The sequence below is a fragment of the Pinus tabuliformis genome, chromosome 8 (genome assembly GCF_031772625.1).
Source record: "Pinus tabuliformis cultivar Carrire ecotype Pingquan chromosome 8, CPIR1, whole genome shotgun sequence".
Lineage (NCBI taxonomy): Eukaryota > Viridiplantae > Streptophyta > Pinopsida > Pinales > Pinaceae > Pinus > Pinus tabuliformis.
The window spans coordinates 1,433,026,309-1,433,034,772 of record NC_142294.1 but is presented as its reverse complement, the minus strand read 5'-3'; the positions used below and the strand labels follow the sequence as shown (position 1 = coordinate 1,433,034,772).

General features: G+C 34.3%; 1 pseudogene; it reads left to right on the top strand.

Moving 5' to 3' along the window:
• Positions 1 to 421: 421 nt before the first annotated feature.
• On the top strand, positions 422 to 1,310 carry LOC149241055 (pathogenesis-related protein PR-1 pseudogene; annotated as a pseudogene).
• The last annotated feature ends 7,154 nt before the right edge of the window (positions 1,311 to 8,464 follow it).

Below are 8,464 nucleotides of genomic sequence, written 5' to 3'. Positions count from 1 at the left end.
ATTCCTTTTTCTTGCCATAGTGATGTAATACTGGGTCTTCCACCCTAAAATCAAGTCACGAGATGGCAGATTTCACCATGGCACTTTCTTGTAATTACAGATACTGCTCAGGTTCCGCTCTGCCCACAGAATTTAAGAGATGTGTCACCGGAAAAAAAGATGCAATCAGGTATCAGTTGCCAAGTACAGCACTTTTCATTAAAACTTTGAATTGTGACATATCTTGTCAGCTTCTTGCAGCGCTCTGATCAGGTTTCTCAAACACTGGGCCTGTGAAAGCAAGACCGTCGGATTAAAAAAAACTCACAAAGAGACAAATTTAACGTGCACGTGACTCCTCTTTTTCGGTACATTATGGCACGGCATCTTTGAAAAATCTCTGTGACCTTCTAGGTCACGGGCAGAGAAAGCTGGTTCACGAGATTAATTTCTTCCCGGAAATTCACAGGTACCCATTGTTTTGTCCAGAAGCATTTGGCCCTCGAAATGTGAATAAATACAGGGCCATGGCTTTTGGGTATCGCAATTAGTCTGACATCCAAGGCAGAGAACTAGGGACTTTTTTAATCGATCATGGGCGGCATCGTGCTGTTAGCTGTCTTGTTCCATTTTTTCTCTTCGTCCTTGATTACAGTTTGTGATGCCAGCAGGCCGCTGCAACAGGCCAATATTGCCAATTCCACTGCAAATAGCACCAATGGATCCCCATTCGGCAGCTTCCTAGACTCTCTGCATTTCTTGTTCCCGCAGAACTATGCGAGGGCCAAAGTGGGGGAGCTGCCTCTGTTCTGGGACTACAAAGTGGAGAGCTACGCGCAGTGGTGGGCGAAGCAGAGGAAAGGGGACTGTAACATGATCCATTCCCATGGGCCATATGGGGAGAACATTTTCTGGGGCAGCGGTTCTGACTGGAAACCGAGCGATGCTGTGAAATTCTGGGTTGATGAAGAACAGTACTATTCGTATCAGAACAACAGCTGTATTGAGGGTGAGATGTGTGGGCACTACACTCAGATTGTGTGGAGGGATTCCAGGCGTATGGGGTGCGCTCGAATTGTCTGCGACAATGGAGATGTGTTCATGACCTGCAATTATGATCCTCCGGGGAATTATGAGGGAGAGAAGCCTTATTAATAATTTGAGAAACTATGTATTTAGTGTTATACTGTATTTGTATTTGTATTAATTGAGATTGATAATAAGCCACCATATCCACCTTGTATTGTGATGCAGCTTATGGACAGTGTAACTCCACCCGCTTCGCTAAGAAGAACTGTGGTGTATAATAATACATATTTCGTATTAATCCAGGATTAGTGGTTTCAGACTCATGCTCATGGATTCATATGTGGTTCCAGACTCATGCTCATGGATTCATATGATAATGGGTTTGTAATGTGCAGTTCCAGAATATCTACATGGCTAGCACTTTTCATTTAATTCTTTAACAGTTCAGTTTGAGTGGTTGTGCAGTGTATTTTATTTTTTAAATACTAAAAATTAAAATCAGGAATCCATTAAAACAGATTGGTGTTTGTATAGAGAGGTGTGAGAGGTGGTTTTAGTTAAATGTGGAATGCTAGATATTAATTAGTTAAATTAAGAAAAATGAAAATAGTTGAAAAGTTAGTGCAGATTGACCAACTTTATAGATATGAATATATTTATAGATATTATAATAGATATTTAAAAAATATAAAAACCAATTAAATTATAGTTTTATTTTATTATTAATTATAAAAAATGAATATACGAATTTTTTAATACAGAAGTTTGAATATACAAATAATAAAATATGTTTTTTTAATAGGTAAATTTTATTAATATATTTGAAATTTAAAAGTTTTGTTTTTAATATGGTTAAAGGTTGAAAATTAATGATAATTGAGAAAATATTAAAATAAATTTAACTAAGAAACTATTAAGGGTGGAGATGGATGTAGACTAGTTTAGTTTCTTTTTTAAATAGATTATATTCCACATGAATACCATGCGCTTTTAATTTTATGGTTCATTCTTTTTTTATAAGACTATATTTATTTTATTATCTTTGTTTTATTTGATTTTGACCCAGTTAAAATGTTCACATCACATTAAATCTTTTGATTTAATTTAACTTGACTTGGTCAAAATGTTAAATATTACATTACAACATCTCTACCATAGTGAGTTGGAGAATATCTCTCAACCAAACAATATAAAAATTTGATAATGAATATATAGCCCACAACAATGCATTCAATATTATAAGAAAATGGGTTAGTGGGAATATTTTTACCCAATGTATTTCCATTCATATATATATATATATATATATTCTCTTTCTCATTTTCAAAACAAATTGGAGGTGGAGTGCGCACCTAGCCCAATATTTTACCTAATATATTTCTATCTTACTTATATATATATATATATATATATATATATATATATATATATATATATATATACCTTCTCATTTTCAAAACAAAGTAGAGGTGGAGTGGGGAATATTGAGTAAAATATTCCCTATCCTATGGTGGGGAACGTTATATACCTTCTCATTTTCAAAACAAAGTATATATCTCATTTTCAAAACAAAGTAGAGGTGGAGTGGGGAATATTGAGTAAAATATTACCTATCCTATGGTGAGAAACGTTAGATAAAATATATATTTATATATTTTACCCAACATTCCCTACCTCCACCAAAATACTTTACTGAATATTTCCCTATCTTCCACCCTGATCCATACATATTTTACCCAACATTAACTCACCACTATCTTATATAATAAACCTTAAATTTAAATTTAAGTAGAACTTAATTACTATTATATCTAATTATCTACCCGCCACTTTTTTAATAAATATCTTTTTACTTTTATCTTAAATCACTTTATATAAACTAGTACAGATTGATGTCATTTTAAAATATATGAACCCATAAAGTGTAGATTAATTGGTTTGTATGGGGTTTAGTCCTCACTAGGTCATAGGTTCAAATTTCGTAGGGAAGGGTTAAAGATCATCTCACTTGTGGGCATTTAGTTCTTCCATCCAACATTGACATTGAAACCAGTAGTTCAAAAAAAAATTAAAATCTTCACCATAAGAGATTTGACCCCACAACCTCCCAATAATTCCAGGAAAAAATACAAATCCCAAAAACTCCAAAAAAATAAAATAAATATATTTAATAAAATATAAAAAATGTCATTAATGCTTAAAGAAAATAGGTTTCAAATGTCATTAATATTGTTAATTTGATTAGTTTTGAAAGGTTTTGTTTTAAAATACTTTGAAATAAAATCAGGATTGTGACATATAACAAATATCTGTTCCCTGAACTTCCATGTAAACCTGCAATGACAAAACAGAGTATATAAAAATGATCGTGAGCTCAAAATTTTCATCTCACAATTTCGTAGAAGCTTAGTTTTCTAATTACGTCCCACACATTTCTTTCAGGAAAGCATCAGGCAGATCGGTTTAAATTGGCAAAGATCCAACCATTCACGTGTTGCTCTTCACTATAAACGAGGTTTCTGGGAATTTTAAAAATCTCGAAACACATGGCAAACTGTTATAATAGGCGTTTGTTAATAGACAAATGGCTTTCTCGATTGTTAATAGACAAATGGCTTTCTCGATTGGAATGGCATAATTTAATATATATATATTATTTTTAATGAGATATTATTTTTAATATATATATATATATATGATTTAGTATTTTTTTTAAATTTAAAATTTTAATATAAATTATTGTATATTTTGAGATATTATTTTTAAGTTAAATTTGTTTAAAATTTATTAAAAATTTGTTAAAATTACAAATCTAAATATTTTGTTTTCTGAATACATATATTCATTTTATATCAAAATATATTTTAAATAACCAACAAAACATAAAATAAAAAATTGTTTCACAAATAAAAATTTCAATCTAATTAGAATAAGAGAATACTATAATCTACATATGGTTTTTTACTGTCACCTTTGTTTAGGCTAGTCATCTACTTTTGTTTTTTAGGTTAGTAAAATATATGTGAGAAATTAGACTTCAAAAACTTACCAAGATACCTTTTGCCAATTATTAGGCCCATAGGCCTTCCTTTGAATGAGTTTTGTCGTCTACCTTTTGATTCTTTGATTGACATGTGGCATCCAATTGCCATTTGGTTTAATTGACATCTGGCATATGTTCTCGAACTATTCATCCCTCACCAAAATTGCTTTCCGCTTTCTGCTCCTCCTGCTTTCCGCTTTCGGCTCTTCCACTGCTCTTCCACGACCTGCTCCTATAATGTTTCCGGGCTCTTCCACGACCTGCTGCAATAATGTTTCTAATTTTTGTTGTGCACTCTATTGTGCAGGACCTACCTTGTTGCCCAACAACGAATTTAGCTCTCGGTTATTCAGTGGTGATTCATTATTGTGCTTTACAGCTCGATCCTGCTATACCCTGTTTACAGCTTGATCTTGCTATACCCTGTTTACAGCTCTGTTGTTCTGTTCAGAAGTTGTTCATTCAGGGGCTCAGAGTTTTGTGGTTGTTTTGTTCAAAGTTCAATGGTTAGTGCTCTCAAGACTGACTTTTCTGATCCCATTCTCTCTTATTTTGCTTACATTGTTATAATCTTAGTCTAGGGTTTTGTTGTGGGTATTTTATGGCAGGTACAGGTTAAATCAGTTTTTTGCGTCGAATAAATCAGTTTTCTGCCTCAAATCTGTAAGCCTTGTAGGTACCAGTGTAGCCCATTTTCTTGGTTGTATTAAGTTCTTGCTTGGCTTAATGACCAATAGCACACTAGATATGGTTTGTTGTCTAGCAGCGGAATCAAAATCTCGTTTTTATCGTTTCAGATATGTGGCTTGAAGGCGGGAAATAGTGGGGGGCATGCATATTCATACTAGAGTAAAATCAACTAAGCTAAAATTTCATAACATGATGAGTTATACACTTTGGAAGTAGTAGTAATCCCTCTAAGTGACCTCTATGCGACATCTGCACTGTGAGTATTAACGGTATTGAAATTTTCATTAAAACCTCTGAACCTACTACTGTCGATGGCGACGATGAAGAGCTTGCTTTCCTAGAGGTCGTTCAAAGGGTTTTTGTCTCGGTTCGGTATTGAAACCCTTTGTCTGTGTCCAATTTTTTCATGTTCTTTGTCTTTTAAGAAAGAATTCAATGGTGATTACATGTATAGAAGCGACATCGACACTCAGAATCTTAACGGTATTGAAATTTTCAGTAATTTTTTTGTGAAGTTACCTAAACACCATTAGGGTTTTTCCCATTTCTATTTTAGAACCTGTAAGAGTCAATGTGGTGCAAAAAATTTAGAGGTCTATAATAAAACTGTATCTTCTAAGTTATTTTGTAACTGATTTTTCCTGGAATTCAAATGTTGAAATATTAAGGTCAAGTTCTGTGCATTTTTCCCAAAACTAACAGCTTGAAAAGAGTCGATGTGGTGCAAAAAATTTAGAGGCCTGTAATAAAACTATATCTTCTAAGTTATGTTGTAACTGATTTTTCTTGGAATTCAAATGTTGAAATATTAAGGTGAAGTTCTGTGCATTTTGCCCAAAACTAGCAGCTTGAAAAGTCTACAGAAATGTTTTTGGGGTCAATTCAGAGAACAGGGGTACTATAGTTAAGGTGAAATTATAACTGGGGAGGGTTTCTCTATGTGAGGTATCGTTGGTCAAATTTGTAGTTCGGAGGGTTTCTCAATGTGGGTATTAAACTTGAATCAATTTTTATTGGGCGGAGAATTTCTCAATGTGGGCATTAAACTTGAATAAATTTTTTATTGGGCAGAGGATTTCTCAATGCGGGCATTAAACTTGAATCAATTTTTTATTGGGCGGCGGGTTTCTTCATTCGGGGTATTGAAATTTAGATGTATTTCTTTAATTGACTTGTGTTTGGGGGTAATTTTTTTGTTGGTAGGAGGGTTTGGAATTGATAAATAGAAGGATGACAATGTTGTAATTAATATCAAAACCCTACTAGTGTGTAGGCAAATGTCATTCTTCATTTGAAGAATTGATTGAAGACTAAGCAAAAGGTAGAAGGGTAGCTCCTGATTTTCGAATTATGATTGTGAATAATTTGCTCAATTTTTTTTAACAATTACATGCTCACAAAACGATTTTTCTTATGTTTAAGTCATGAAGTGGTTTATTGAGAGAGTTCCATGAGCTCTTGCCCCATAAAGGAACTTTTTTTTGGAGGCCGAGAAGATAGTTAATCGAGGTTAAAATTCCATCTACGCAAAACTTACTGAGGGTGAAAGCTGCTTTCCAAGGAAATTTCCAAAGAAATTAGAAACACCCAGAACATCAGAAGTCTGCGAGGGGTTTACTCAAAGGAGGCCATTAGTGGCCAAATATCTCATTTTCCTATTCTTTTGGCACAGATAATCTATCATCAATTGCTGGCTTGCACAATTTGGGTTGTTTCAATCAATCAAATAGATGGTTTGATCAGACATTTGATCACAAAAATACAATTTCTATGTCAGGAACTCTTTCCCAGATGTTTTCAATCCCCTCGGTCCATGGTCCTTCATGACAGGTTTGCTTTCCTAGAGGTCGTTCAAAGAGTTTTTGTATCAATTCTATGTTGAAACCCTTGGTGTATATGTTCCATTTTTTTATTTTAAGAAATAATTCAATGGTGATTACATGCAAATTGATGAGGAAATACGCTAGTGTTAATTTAGTTGTTTCCCAGTAAAAGGCACAAGGTATGTGGAGAACGGAGGGATTCTAAGGTGAAAACTGAGAGGATTTGATTCCAAATGTGCAAAATATATACCTTTTGCCTGAATGTTATTGAAATAGACTTTTTAGTGGGTTTTACGTTGTGTAAGAAAATACATCCTCTGTCCCATTTGCTTGGGTTTATTCTGAGTATTTTGTTCTACCAAATGTGTAGAATATATACCTTCTGCCTGAATGTTATTGAAACACATTTTTTAATGGGTTTTACTTTGTGTAAGAAACATGTGGATTTTTCCTACAAGGATCGCATATCATGTGTGAACAACATATTGCTGAAAAGATCAGTATTAGATATGGCTGGGAAATGTTTCTATGTCATACATGTTTTTAAGGTACTGTAAAAGGTGTCCTTGACCATACCCTGATCATTTCCGGGATTTTCCCATTTGCAGACTATAAGGATCTTTGAGTGGCTTGAGCTATTTCCAAATTTGCACAATATGTACCTTGTCACTGAATGTTATTAACAGAAATTTTGTCAATGTGGTCTAGCTTGGGTGGTTAATATGAGAGGTTGTTCTCCTCCCCATCTAGGTTGGTTTTCTGCTTGTGACATGCTTACCCCTTTTGGGGGTTGTCTGTCTTTGGAAAGAGTCATATTAGGTGGATGTGTCTAGGTACTAAGAGGATGCATAGCTTATGCAGAGCAAGATAACAAATGTAGATCAAGGGAGGGAAAGTCATATTATGTTTATGGGTTGAGTTCCTTTATGAACAATGAACCAAATTGGGAAACTCATGATTGCATTAAGCAAGGCTTGAGTGGAGTAGTGACAGAGGGTATCCCATGTTGTAGACCAATTCGGCTTCTGGAGGTGGGGGTATTGTGGGAAAAATCAGATGAGTCCAAATTAATATCACATGGATCTTTTGATGAACTAGTAGTTGTACCTAAGCTATCCTTAACTAACAACACCTACAAGTCATTACCAACTCCCGTGTTTATTTTGCTAATAAATAACTTATAGCCTTATCTATTACAAAAATGCATCTCCATCAACAAAAGGAGCATTCTACATCTGCAAGTGAATGGATTTATTTGGACTTCCATCACTCACAGGGAGGGGCCTGCAAAAAGCTTTGTATTCTACATCTTAATCAGGTAGATCTAATGAGTTTGAACAAGGAGAGGGTTTCCAAAATAGGTTCCTTGAAATATGATACACCTTTGAGAGGACTAGGCACTATGCATATATTATAGAAGACAACTTTTGATGTTTGTTCCTATGGTGTTCAGGTAGCATATCTGTATTTGATAGAGTTGGTTCAAAGCATATAGTTTTTGGAAGATTCTATAAAACTACCCTATTCTTTGCTTAAATGTGCCTACAGTAAATCTGAAAATGGGTTCGCTAAAGGGCATCCTATGTTATCATCACTTGAAAGAATACTTAGATCATATTTCTTGCCTCGGAGTGTTCACGACGTCTTGGTTGTGTCCAGAAAAAGTGCATTTTTTCCTCTACGCAAGAAAATACCTATAATTGGTTTGAAGCTTCATGACCTTGATTGGGATCAGGGAGAAAATTTGGACAAGTTCCATCAGGAAATTTTGGACACATTGTGACTACCTGATGGTATCACACAAGTAAGTGAAATATTCCTATACTTGAAAGTATGACATGAAGTACTTTAAAGTTGAGAGTGATCAATATTTGGTTTCTATGTCATACATGTTTTTAAG